Source organism: Bombina bombina, chromosome 6 (genome assembly GCF_027579735.1).
Source record: "Bombina bombina isolate aBomBom1 chromosome 6, aBomBom1.pri, whole genome shotgun sequence".
Lineage (NCBI taxonomy): Eukaryota > Metazoa > Chordata > Amphibia > Anura > Bombinatoridae > Bombina > Bombina bombina.
The window spans coordinates 509,273,988-509,288,926 of record NC_069504.1 but is presented as its reverse complement, the minus strand read 5'-3'; positions in this window follow the sequence as shown (position 1 = coordinate 509,288,926).

Genomic DNA, 14,939 nt, shown 5'->3' with positions numbered 1-14,939 from the left:
ATTTAAACATATATTTGAATATAATCATACATATATTGCAAAATAAGCATATTAAAGATTATATTTTTCACAATTTATGTGAACAGGCTCTTATAACAAGGTACAGTCTTTATGTATAGAAGCTGTACATGATAGATTTAAAAGAAATCTATCATTTATAATAAGTTATAAGTGTCTTGCTGAAAGAATGTATTTCTTACTGTTGGCATATTTATCAAGTGGATAGCAATATTAATTTGCAATCTAACATTAAAATAGCAGCTTTTATTGAGACAAGCATGCTATAAACAAAGTTTATTTGCAAAGCTATGCATTGTTAACTAAAAATTACAAGTATAACATAGGGTTAATGAAAGCCTGTTACAGCCCCTCCAATACATTCTTGAAGAAAAGATAAGAAAGTGTCCAGCCCTTCGTTCCCACAGAAAAAGAAATGCGTCATTAATGTCCGGGATTCAGCAGAGTAACGGTCATGAAATAAAAGTGTCCTTAATAATGCAAACAAAATAAAGTCAGACATTAATGATCCAGGAATTTAAACTGAACTTTTTCATAATCTTCTTCAAGTAGGAGTATATCTGTAATTAATTCATGAAGCGTTGAGCCAGATAGAACATCTTGTTTGTATTCCATTATGGAAATTATTGCAGCAAACTTTTCACTGAACAAGATAATCAACATTTCGTTTGTAATCCATTATGGGAAGTTTGAAGCAAACTGTTGGTTGAACAGAAACGTTTTACTCCTGCGCCAGTAAGAAAAACAGTTGGATCCCAGCCAATGTAAGTATGACGGATTCATACAAATAAGAAATCTCCATAAAGCTTTGTTGAAGCATATTAGTATTTCTTTCATAAGTTACAAGATTGAAACGTTAAATAATTGTAAATCCTTAGGTAACAAAGGTTATATCCTCCTCATTGGAAGATGACTTGCCATTTAGGAATACGTCGTAAATAAATTCTCCAAAATATCCATTTGATAGAAATTGGTTAATTGGTGTATGATTCATTAGTGGATGAGTTATAGATGTCCAGTTAGCTTGGCATCTCTTGCTTGGAGAAATATCCTCATAAAAATGTGTGTCGTAGGAGTACATTTATTACTTTCCTTTTAAATGAGAAAAAGAAACAAAAAAACGTGTACATTCCTCATTCTTGATTCTGCGTTAATGCAAAGACACTGATAACCATTTGTAATTCAAGGTTTTTTAAGTCAAGTAGATAATAAATTGTAATCCACAGGTTTTCTTCATGAAAATAAAGGATTATTAATGTTTCTAACCAATAAGTTTATACTGGTTATATTTATAATAAAAATACATTTATAATAAAAGTAATAAACCTTTACTTCTACAAATGTTATTGGCATATAAATGATAGCTTAACAAGATATATACATATAGCATATATGAATTATAGCATAACATGATAATAAGCTTGCCGTTTCTTTTCTGCTATTTCATTCAAAAGAAAATAGGTTGACAAATAATTGCTTATTATTTTTTTTATTTTTTTACTTAGATTTTCTCCTAGGAAGAAAGGACAAAAATTCTAAATAAAATGATACACAATACTATGGCTATTAATACATAGTACATATTCCCAGTATGTCTCCAAAAATACCATTCCCCACTGTAGCTAAACCTTCTCCAATTTTTTGAAATAACATTACCCAATGCTGGCATTATTGGAATCAATGATTTACCTAAAGTTCTAATCCAGGTAGGAAAGTCCCCTTTATGCAAGTCTATTCTTAAGAGGTCTGCATGTGCCCTTTTAATCAAATTCTCAATTGCTTTATGGGAGGAGCCCAATCTCACTTGCATGTTATGTAAATGAGCCCAGAGTGCTGTCATGTATGGAATTTGCAATGTAATATGGGGTACCTGCATTGTTAAATGTGATCTAGCATGTATATTCTTAATCACTGGTGGTGTTAAAATTGTATTATAACACTCTACAGATTCATTAACAGTTACCATTGTAGCTTGCAGCATTGGAATTTTACAATCATTTTGACATTTTCACATACTAAATATCCTAGATCAACACAATTTTCTGTTTCAATATATTCCAAGCTATCACAATACTGTGAAATATATTGATATGGATGTTGAATTTGTAACAATGCCATACGATCCGGAGTACTAATTAAATGCCCAAAATTAACAATCTCCCAATTTGTTGTGTATACATTTCCAGGTATTATAATCTCATAATATATATATATATATATATTTCCCATACACAATCTTCTGGGTTATTTGTTATTCTACGCTTTAATTCTCTTATAAATCATTGATTTTGAAATATGCAGCATAATTTCTGTTTGTTTTACCGTTAGACTTAATTGTGTAGAAATTTCTGTAACATTTAATAGTGTAATATCAATGTGTCCTTCTTGTAAAGTTAACCTTATAGCTGTCAAATAATTTAGTATTGTTACTGCTTTCATTTCTTCATCTACCATTGTAAAATCAGACATCTCTGCAGTTAGCATTTTTATCATGTGATCTCTTAAGATCATCAATCCTCTCTTTACGTCTTCATCATTAATATCTGAAATTTCACTGACAATTAATACTGCATCACTTAATAAGTGCCCTGTCAATATCTGAACTTCAGCATTAGACATTAACTGCCTTTTATTTGTTTTTTCTTCTGTATTACAATCATCTGGAATTATATTCTCTATTGTAATATATGTTACATTATCAAATATATTATTTGTTCCCCAAACAGCTTCATCATAAGTCATATCTGTCACATTTTGCTTATAACATTTAGCATATTTACATGGTATGTCATCAACTGTTATATTTACATTCATTAGTAGTTTCATACTTGCAATTACTACATTTACTGGATATTTTATCTATGAGACATTTCTGAAACAGGGAATATATTACATTATTTTTGTTAATAATGTGATGTTTTGTCACGCACCAAAACCCAGGTATGCCTACATAATGTAGGAACCCCTTATCAATGTCTTTAGGTTAAAAACAAAAATATGTCCTTGATTCCTTAAGGTAGAAACAACAGGATGTACATTGATAGTTTGTTTCCAAGACACAAATGCCCTTTTTAATTAGATCTTCAACTGTTATATTACAAAGATTGTTCTTTTCTTTGCATGAGTGACTGTAATACATTGTATTTAAGAAAGCTGCTTATCTTGGCTTTGTACATGTATCCCATTCTTTTAGATTCAAAAACATTTCATCTTTTCCTTTCTAATTCCATTCTGTAGTTAATGCTTGCTCTCGCAGTCTTCCTGTCTGTTGATCCACTACTTCAAGCTGAAGTTTCTCAAATAGTTGCAGGTATCCTTCATCTGTATGTAACTCTGGTGTCCACCATTCTGAATAAAGTGTGTTAGTGCAAAACACTGCTCCATTATATGATTTTACTCCTCCAGGAAACCTGTATTCCTCCTCCTCTGCGTTTTCCCAGAATGCAATGCGAGGATCTGTGTGATTTTCAGGAAAGAAGCCTTTTTGAGTTAATTGTCCTGTGTTTAGATAAAAAATAGGATATTCTTTATACTTGACTTTGTCAATTTTAATCCCAGGACAGGGACATTGATCTGCTTTATTTCATTTGCAGGCCATCTCCTTGTCCCTTGAAAGTCCACATAATAGCAATGTGCAAATGTTGAAAAACACATTTTTTCTCTGTATGTCTTTTGTTTCCAGTATTCTTGCAAAGGCAAATCATATTCCAAAGTCTTTGCTTGTATCATTTCCATTTGCCCATTTATGTGATCTTTTACCAATTTTCTTCCCATTTGAGTTGTGATCTTTGCTTTTTTTGATATTACTGTTGAATCTATCAATACGACTTGAGATATTCCTAATACTTTTTGCTTTTGTATTATAGGTTTTGGAAATTGTTTCCAATAAATTCCTTGCAGTAGCTCATTCATCTTTATTTCTACAGGTTGCAGATTGTAATGTTCAGCTCTTTTTAGTCTTGATATCGTTGGTACAGCATCCTCTTGAGCTTTTGTTTGATTCCATGCCAGAACAGCTCCAGGTCTCTTTGCAAGACTATTCCACTGTAGACGAAAAACTATCATGCAGGTTGATATCAAGATAAGGAGAATTATAAAAAGTATCAGTACTGTATATCTCAATATTTTAAGGTTTTTATAATTGAACAAGTTCTTTAACATTTTCAGTCCTTGTTGTTGTATCAGTGTTCATACTGATAGCATAGTATTTATGATAGGTAAAACAGGATTAGATCTTGTAACTGGTGTTGGTGTATCAAATGAATCTACTTCAGTTATTTGATCTCCTTCTTCAACATCATAATAAAAGGTGTTATAGTCTCTGGGTTTGAAGAAAATGGCATCATTTGAAATTGATTATTAATCCGGTTTGCTTCATTCAGAGTAACCCACTGAGAGTAAATCAGAGGGTTTGTCATCTTCTAACTCAAATTTAGAAGCTGGTTTTAAGTTATCAATGCTGACAATTCTGTCTTTTCCTTGTTTGTCTTCTATAATCGAAGTCCTTAGGTTAATGACATGTTTTACCTTTGTAGGTTTCCATCTTGGCCATAAAGGTTTCACTGCTTGAACTCTTTCCTGGACAAACTGACCAACCTGTGGTGTCCAAGCTCATAAAAGGTTAGGTGTAAAAGCAGGTTGTGCAAAACAATCACGTATTTCTTGTAAAATAGATAATTGCTCTAATCTCCCTGGTGCAGAAAGGTACTCAGTATTAAACATTGTATTCATAGGTATACCATATAACAATTCATAAGGTGTTTTCCCAGAAATAACAGAAGGTATATTATTTAAACCTACTTGTACATAAGTTAACAGGGGATACCACTGTTTTGGGCGGTTAGTTAGTAACTTGGTTAACAATCGTTTTACCTCAGCATTTTTCCTTTAAACAACCCCACTACTTTGGGGATGATAAGGTGCACTGATTTCCCATTTTATATCAAAAGACTTAGCCCACTCTTGTGCTTGAGTAGATGTTAAAGCTGATCCAGCATCTGAGTGTAGGGCTTTAGGTTTACCAATACTTACTAAGGAATTGAGACTATCAAGCGTGGTACTAGCCGTGGCACTTTTAACAGGGTATAACCATATGAACCTTGTACAAGCATCAACATATACTAACACATATTTATACCCATGTGAAGTAGGTAAAGGCCCTATGTGATCTAAATAAATCAGATCAAATGGCTTATTATGAATTTCTTTAACAATGTATGGTTGTTCATAGTGATTTGGATTATTAACAAGGAGACATGCTTTACAACTCCCTATAACTCTTATGACCATTTCCTTCATATTAGGCCACCAATATTTTGACTTTAGGGTAAATAAGACTTTATCTCGCCCTAAATGAGGATGTCCAATACTAGAATAGGCCATCTCTGTTATGTTCCATCTGTCTATGACAGGGGGAATAATCAATTGTTAGTCTCCAATCTCAACCATACAATGTTTGTCTTTTAATTCATAAAGATATGTTTTAGGATAACCAGGTGGATTAGGTCTGGTTTTATCCAAGCAAGCATTTAACTCTGTGTCAAGATTACTGGTTGCTGTCATTCGAGTTTTAACTGCAATTACTGCATATTTTTACTTACACTTTGTGCAAGAGTATCTGCAAATATATTGCCTTCTGTATGCAAAGAAGAACCTAGCTTTCTATGAGCTGGTTCATGTACTACTTCAATATCAGGCTTTAGATCTAAATAAACAGCAATTGCTTTCCATTTGACAATATGCTTTAATGGTTTTTCTTTGCAGTTAAAAAACCATTAGATTTCCAGATTCGTAAATCCTGGAATACAGATCTTGCCAGGTATGCAGAATCAGTTACAATCAACACTGGTTCTTTATCTAACAATGCTTCCTTCATAGCAAATGCTAATGCAGAAATTTCTGCAAATTAAGCTGAATGATCCCTTAAAGGGATTTGCCATGAACGCATCAAAGTCAGAGTGGGAGAATATTTTGCAATTCCTGCTCCAGCAGATTTATTTACTTTTTCTTTACTAGAAATTACTGCAGAACCATCGGTATAAAAAAATAGCAGAATAACGATTATTTGGATAAGTTTATAAATTCCAACTTGAGGGTTGCTTTGGAGCTGGTAAATCATCTAGAGGTGTCAGATTCTTATCATGAATAAAATGTATCTGTGGGTCTTCCAAAATAGAAAACCATTTTATACATCTACTCTTTAGTGCTTTCTTGTCTGGTATAGTCTGCTTTTGTAAGTTATCAAGTGAGGCTAATGATGTATGTACATATATATCTTTCCCCTGTGCAATCTGTCTTGACTTTAACAGTGTTATATTAACAGCTACCAAAAGCTTCTCTATCATAATAAACTTTATCTCTGTTTGTGAATATACATAAGATAGAAGTGCTATTGGAATTGTCTCATTTACGTTATATAACCTTATATAGCTTGCATTCGGCGATATATTTATGTAATCTAATAGATCCTTAGTACTATCTCTTTGAGCTAAATACTCTGTTCTATTTACTGCCTCTAATAATGCATTTAATAATGCATTTAGTGCCTCTTCCTGAGTCGTCCACTTAAAAAGTATCCTTGGTCTTTTTGTTTTAGATTTTATCTCCCTTGAGACTGCAGCATGCTAAGGTGCAATTAACACAATGAAATCAGGTATGAAAAACATTGCATAATTAAGTAAACAAATTATACTACTTAATTGTTTTAGAGAATGTGGATGTGTTAAAGCTGCTATTATGTCTTTATAATTATCAGATAATCCTCTCCCCCTTTCAGAAATTTCAAATCCCAAGAAAGTAACAGTATGTCCTGAAATTTGAGATTTCTTAAGAGATACTACATAACCTGCAGCATGTAATATAGTCAAAACCTGATCCAACACTGCTATGCTATGTGTTACTCCTCACTATCATGTGAAAAATATGTCATCCACATACACTTTCACTTCTGGAAATTTAGACAGTAAATTTACTACATCTGAAGTAAATAATGCACTCAAATTAAAAAATCCCTGAGGTAATCGGGTAAATACCAAAGTTTTGCCTCTCCAAGTAAAACCTGTTATCCAGTAACTTACTGGAGTAATAGGATGACTCCAAAATCCATTTGCCAAGTCTGACTTTGTCTTAAGAGTTTTCCTTTGCAAATTGTGTAAAATAAAAGGTGCATGTGTATTTTGTGTTGCCACCCGTGGTGTAACTCTGTTAGCTTCTCTATAGTCTAATACCATTCGCCAAGAACCAACCGGTTTGGGAACAGGGCAGACTACTCAGTTCATTTGACTGTACTGTTCTTTTAGTACTCCTTGTTAAAGTAAATCATCAATGACTTTCTGTATATAGGGAATGGCTACACTATTGATTTTATACTGTGCCTGTTTCTTAGGAACTACTATGCCTGTAGCAATATGATGACTGATACCTTTACGATGCCCAACCTGATTTTCCCACTTCTGAAATATTTTAACATTTTTCTTTAAGCAAAAATCTAAGTTTCTAACATCAGATACTGCAGTATTATCCAATTGCATTTTCATAAATGCTGCTACATCAACTCTAGTAGTTAAAGGAAGTTCATCTTCCAGCTGCAATGAAATAAAATGTGCTACATCCTTATAAGCTATAAGAAAATCAGAATCAAGCTTAGGATGCTGAACTAATTCTAAGTGCACTCTTTTACCATTTATTTTTACCTGTGTATTACATGAGGGATAAGTACCTTCACCTTTTAAAGTCTGTATAGTTATATTTGCTAATACATCTTCTTTTAACATATCTGATTGTACTAAAGATATTTATGCTTGTGTATCTAAATACGCCTCATAAGTCTCTCCCCCATATTCTACTGTTAATTGACTTCATTCACCTTCAGACTCTTCTAGGATGTCTGGTAGTGATTTCTCTATTTGCCCTACTTTTTTAGTATTAGCTGGGGCAACTGAAATTTCACCCCTTTCAGTAGAATGAATCTCACGCTCCTGATATCTATCCTGACCCCTGTACCTTTTCCTCTATATCTTACACTACCATCTCCAAATCCATACCGATCTGGAGCCTTTTTTTTTTTTAAATGGTCTCAATGTCCTGCGAGGAAATTCCTCATAAGGCAAATCTGAAGATTTGCTCTAAATAGTAATAAACTGATTTTCATTGGTGTAAGATGGAGGTGCTTGGGAGTAAGGTAGTGGAGGGTTAAATTTAGTTTGTTTCTGTGGATATTGTTCTCTTGCATTCTTTTCTTTTTTTTACAAACTGAGCTCTGTTTTTCCTTTGCTGGAAAATCTTTTCTCCTTCCTTTTCTCTGCTATTTGAAGTTACTAGTGCATCTCCAGTCAGGTCCTTACCTACAAGTGTATAAGTATGTCTTAATATATATCAGGCATTTATTTACGTCTCTCTGCTATAGGTACAGAGAGTATTTGTCTCTCTATATCCAAAATTAAGCCTTGTCCTTTAACATTTGGCTTTAAACAACCATGTCATGATTATTTTAATTGTAAATCTCAGCTCTAATAAATATGCTGCTACAATGCCACTATTTATATTCATCATTCCTAAAATATCAGCAAGTGAAGCCAAAGTATCTTTACCTTTGTGTCTTTACATGATATGCATAAATCACTGAATTCCACTTCCTTGCCTCAAATATAAAAACACACAAACCAGAGAATAAAATAGCATTAACTAATGTTCTATTTTGTGGAAGATAATAAGTTGGATAAACTCCAGCTAATGCATGAACTCTGTCATTTAACCACAAAGCTATGTCCTTCGGATTGCGTGGCATCACTCCAATCGTTGTTTTTTATATTTCATTTAAGAATTCCTGCAGCTTCATCAAAAAAAAAAAAAAAAAACTTGCTATATGCCGGACACTCCAGACATTTTCACTATTTAAAACCTGAGCTTACATATAACCTAAAAATTGTATCACATTAAAAAGGTTTTCCCTCTCAGCTTGCTCATATTCTGCAGCTGGTATTATTTATTTTCACTTTACTGGACTGTACTAACTAGATCTAGGAGCACCCCACATCTCAATTCAGGCTAAAGCTTTTAGGGCAATGTTTTTTGTATTCCTGTAGCAATAACAGGAGGTCTGCCTAAAATCTCTACTATACCATCATAAAAAAAACATTTGTATTTCTATTTGTTGCAGGATCAAAATCTGCATCTATAGTGTGATATATAGGTTGTTGCAAAACTACTCCAGCAGCATTAGCAAAGTTTAAATGAATTAAACCATAATTGTATCTCCAAAGCAATAACCTCATAATTTCCAATGACTCTACCATTCTGCATTTTAAACACATAATTGAGTTTTAAAAGATTCTGCAAACCCTGATTAGCCATGATATTTCAGTACCTTCCCTCACGTGTGAGGGGACCCAGGTAAAATTATAATAATTATTATAAAACATATATTATCTCTCAAAACACCCAGGGACGCCAATTGTAGTGGTTCACACCTAATTCACTTATAAGGTCTTAAAGCATAGTTATATTGAAATATAAATTCCAAGCACTGAACTTTAAATATTATATCAGTGAAACAGGTCTCATTTCTTACAAATAAAGTTTTGAGTACAATAAAGAAATGGTACTTGAGAAGATAACATTGTTTAAAAAATAAATTTTATTATACAGAAAAATCAGCTTACAGAAGTAATATAAAATTAAATTAATTTAAATCCAATATACACACAGAGTTAAAAGATTTTTAGTTTAAACTTGCTTTCAATAACAATGTTACATACCACTCGAAATGACTTCTTTGCAACCAAATCTTATCCTTAGAGATGCTCTATAATATCCTGTCAGAGTCACCTCCTCATGTTTACAACAAGGTGTTTTTATAGTTTTTTTATTTGGATGACGTCATCATTTATTGTTTTCTTTTTATATGTATTTTTAGCATCATTTTAACATCAACAAAACTTGTCTAGCTTTTTCTATCTTCAACAATGTGGCCTTGATAATCTGTTATACAAAAGTTTAGACATACGCACTTTAAATTGCAAGGAACATCCATTTTAGAGCTATAAATTCAAGGTTGAATAATCCTCCATTTTAAATCACATAGCATCTTATGTTAAGACTAGTTAGCTGGTTAGTATGTTTGCAAACAGATAATAAAAACCTTTTATATTGTAAAAGACTTTTGTTTAAACATATAAAAGTATTCAGTTATACATTGTACACATTGTACATCATTTAAACATATATTTGAATATAATCATACATATATTGCAAAATAAGCATATTAAAGATTATATTTTTCACAATTTATGTGAACAGGCTCTTATAACAAGGTACAGTCTTTATGTATAGAAGCTGTACATGATAGATTTAAAAGAAATCTATCATTTTATATAAGTTATAAGTGTCTTGCTGAAAGAATGTATTTCTTACTGTTGGCATATTTATCAAGTGGATAGCAATATTAATTTGCAATCTAACATTAAAATAGCAGCTTTTATTGAGACAAGCATGCTATAAACAAAGTTTATTTGCAAAGCTATGCATTGTTAACTAAAAATTACAAGTATAACATAGGGTTAATGAAAGCCTGTTACATTAGTAACGGCGGACGTCGAGTCCCTGTATACCAGTATTCACCATCAACTAGGACTCCGTGCAGTGCAATATTTTCTGGAAATGGGTCTGAGGAAGAGAGAGAACACAATGAATTCATTCTAAATCTTCTCCAATTTGTCCTAAATCACAACTTCTTCAACTTTGACCATGCATTTTATCTCCAAATAAGGTGAACGGCAATGGGCACCGCATGTGCACCCACGTATGCCAATCTCTTTTTAGGCTGGTGGGAACAACACACAGTTTTTTCGGACATTTATGACAAATTTACCAACCAGATCCCTCTATGGTTACGTTACATAGATGACGTACTATTTCTATGGGAGGGCACAAAGGAAGAACTTGATGATTTTTTAACAAAAATCAATTCCAATGACCTCAATATTAAATTAACACATGAAGCTAGCTTGGAATCAATATCATTCCAAGATCTAACAATAACCAAAAACTCTGACGGCACCCTAAGTACAGATGTATTTAGGAAAAAAACAGCTACCAACAGCATTTTACACAGTACCAGTGCTCATGCCCCCAACACTGTAAAATCGCTCCCAATCGGGGAATTCTTGAGGATGAAGAGGAACTGCTCAACTAACACAAACTATGAGATCAGAGCAAAAGAACTAAAAACTAGGCTCCTACAAAGAGGATACAGCAGGAGATCAATTAAAAAAGCAGAACATCGAGCCAAAATCACATCTAGACAAGAATTATTGAAATCTAAACAACGTACCAGTAATCAACAAGACATTGTTAGATTCATTACTACCTATAATACTAAAACAGCTGATGTGATAAACATCCTCAGAGAATCATGGCATATTTTGCAATCTGATCAATCTCTTGGTAAAATTGTTGGTGATAGGATCCAAGTAGGTTATCGTCGAGCGTCAAATCTAAAGGATATGATTAGCCCCAGTCATTTGAAGGGTACAAGAACTAGAACTCAACTGAAACATGGTTCATACAAATGTGGTACCTGTAGCACATGTTGCTTTATGAAAAAAACCAATCAAATTGAAGATCGATTTGGAATAAATCATCAAATTAAAGCCCATATAAACTGCACCACAGAGGGAGTCATTTATGTACTTCAATGCAAATGTCCGAAATATTACATTGGTATGACGACAAGAAAAATAAGAATCAGACTGCAAGAACATCTAAGAAACATCAAAAATGCTGCTGATGACAGCAAAGCTGGCAAAACTATAACATCAGTAGCCAGACATTTTTTGCAGAAACACAAATCTAGACAGTCTGACTTACAATGTTGGGGCATACACAAGGCCGAATTAGGTATTCGTGGAGGCAATGTGGAACAAGCCCTTTTGAAAGCAGAGAGTAGATGGATTTATTTATTAAATTCCATTCATCCATTTGGATTGAACGAAAACAACAGCTTCGTTGCATTCCTCTAAACCCAATTTACAGTGACTTATTTGTACACACCCCCATAACTTTTATTTCTGCTGTATTTCTCCAAACAGGATTAAACACGTTTTAGTGAGGAAATAATATCCATACATTATGATATACAATCACGTGATACATCTTTATGTATTGGTGATACTATTCACTGATTATTTATGGAAACAACACTTTGATTAGCTCACTTATATTAAAACATTAAAATAATTTTCTTCACACATTCTTTTATGTGATTTTTTGTTTTTTTGTTTTCTTTCACTACACATTATTGAAAGCTTTTTCACATAAATACACAGGTATTACATACATTTATATAGATACATATTGAATTGAGTGGCTACATTACCACTTATATTCAACCTTTACTTCATTCACACTTATGTCAAGTTTATATTATACACTTATTAATCATATAAGTACATATTGAATAATGTGACTATATTACCACTTATATTAATGTTTTTATTCTATTTTCACTCATGGTAAGTTTATTTATTTTCACCAAGTCACATCAGGCACAATATATAGCACAATAATTCTTTTGGAGCAACATTTTTCCTTTATAATCAGGATTAATAATTGATAAATATCACGCTTTTCGGTTCTAATAATTACATTCACATATCATATTGTATGTTTTACAAATTGATTTAACCTCAGTCGCAATTATTGCTTACTGCCTCAATTAAATTACACCAACGTAACACTCCAGGATCTAGGACCCTGAATATCAACCAGCAGCAACCTGTGATGTCACACCAAGGGGGTTGTACTTTGAGTCACACACGTTATTTAAATCCCGACAAGCGGCGAAACATGTTAGGGAATTGGTGAGGAGTCTAGTGAGCTCCTGTGTTTTAGGAATCGTATAGCAGGGTGCGAATAGCGTGTCCCTTTCAACTACTCTTATTTTCTTATGTTTGTTGGCACTGGGATGTTTGTTGGCAGTAGCCATACAGTTCATATTTGGCATTAACTCTACTCCAATACCTTGCTAGCAGACATACTCTATACGGCATTATGCTAATCTGAACTAACCTTATAACCATACCCGCCAACAATACACTGATATAGTTTACAACTTACTGCCTCAATATACGGCGCAAACATTTGTTTAATTAACTGGAAATCAACTTTGCATACCTGACAGCTAATCCTATGCTCTTTTGATAGATACACACACAACAAATGTGTTTGGATTAAACGAAGGGTATTCATAAACTACGAGTTAAGTGGTGGCATTGATAGTATCGATACAGTGTAACAAATCTCTCTATACAAATCACCACGTTAAACAATATATATGTTTCGACTCGCAATATATTTGCTGTATTAGAACTCCTTTTAAAATTCACCAAGCGCACAGCTCTCTACATACACGCTGTGAGAATCATTTCAAGCCACAAACGGCTAATCACATATACACAAGTGCATGAGAATCTCAGCTGCAACACACTTAAATTTCTTCCAAGTACCTTCATACCAAAACACCTTAGACAAGCAAGCCTCCCTCTGTGATTACTAGAGGTGCAATACAAACTACTTAGGTATCAATTCCTCTCGGGTACTTGTATCTATATTTTATTCATAGGTGTGCTGTTCTTAGTGGAATAATTTTCTATCTGATTTTGTGATCAAGTAATGGGTCGAATTTTGTACAATATCTTACCAATAACATCATCTACTACTGTCATACGATAGTATGCAATACTGTTCCAATCTCTAATGTTTAACACAAAGTGGGCTTAATATCACTATATTCAGCATTTAATTTATATGTATGTGAAATACATTAGCCTTAAAATACTGTACGAGGCTCGTTAATGTGCTTTTGCTTAACGCAGGGTATTCACAAACCACGAACCTAGTGGTGGTATTTATAGTACCGATACAGTGTAAGAAATATCTCTGTACAAATTACTATGTTCACATGTATATGTATCTCCTAGCAATATATTTGCCATACTAGAACCACTTCCAATTATCGAGCACACAGCCTTCTATTCACACGCTGTGCGAATCAACTCAAGCCACAAACGGCCAATCACCCATATATCAATATATGAGAGTTCCCACTGCAATATATTTAAATCCCTTCTAAGTACCTTCATATCCAATCACCTTTGATAAACAAGCCACCCTTTGTGATTATTAGAGGTGTCATAAAACCCATTTATAATCAACCTTTCTCGGGTGCTTGTAACTACACATTATTCATAGGGATGCTGATTTTAGTGGAATAACCCTCTATCTGATCTTGTGATCAAATAAGAGGTTGATTTTTGCACAACATCTTACCAATAACACCATCCACCACTAACCGGTGTGCCAATAATTAACAGTTTGTTAGTATCCAAGTGCCTTATATTTTACAGGCAATGCTATAACTCAAGTTCATTCACCCCAGTGCTGTATTAATTAAAAGTTTTTACTTGGTAATAGTCCCAATATTCCTGGGTGGATATCTAAGTGATCTGACACTTGCACATAAGTCAGACAACATATAGAATTTATCCCTCAGAATCCACAAGTACTATTTCCATTTGCTATATTTATAGCACACAATATCTGAAGGGCACGTCTATAGCAATTCCCTCTAGTCGTAGTTTTAATTGTGTGTTGTATGTATGTGAGAATTTTTAATCAATTCAATAAAAGTTAATTTTTAATTTAATTCTCTTTGTTCTATCTTGCCCATAACACCCCAGTACTTACATATGATTTCTATGATTTATACTATCACCCAAGGGTGATTCATTTATTCAGACTTCAGAGTGCTATAAGTGTATACTTGTTGTGCAGAACCCTCTTCTCTCCATAATTTTGTATAAACTGGGTACTGGCAGACAGCTGGCAGTACCCAATATGGCACCAAATAAGGTAGAGGGGGAGGG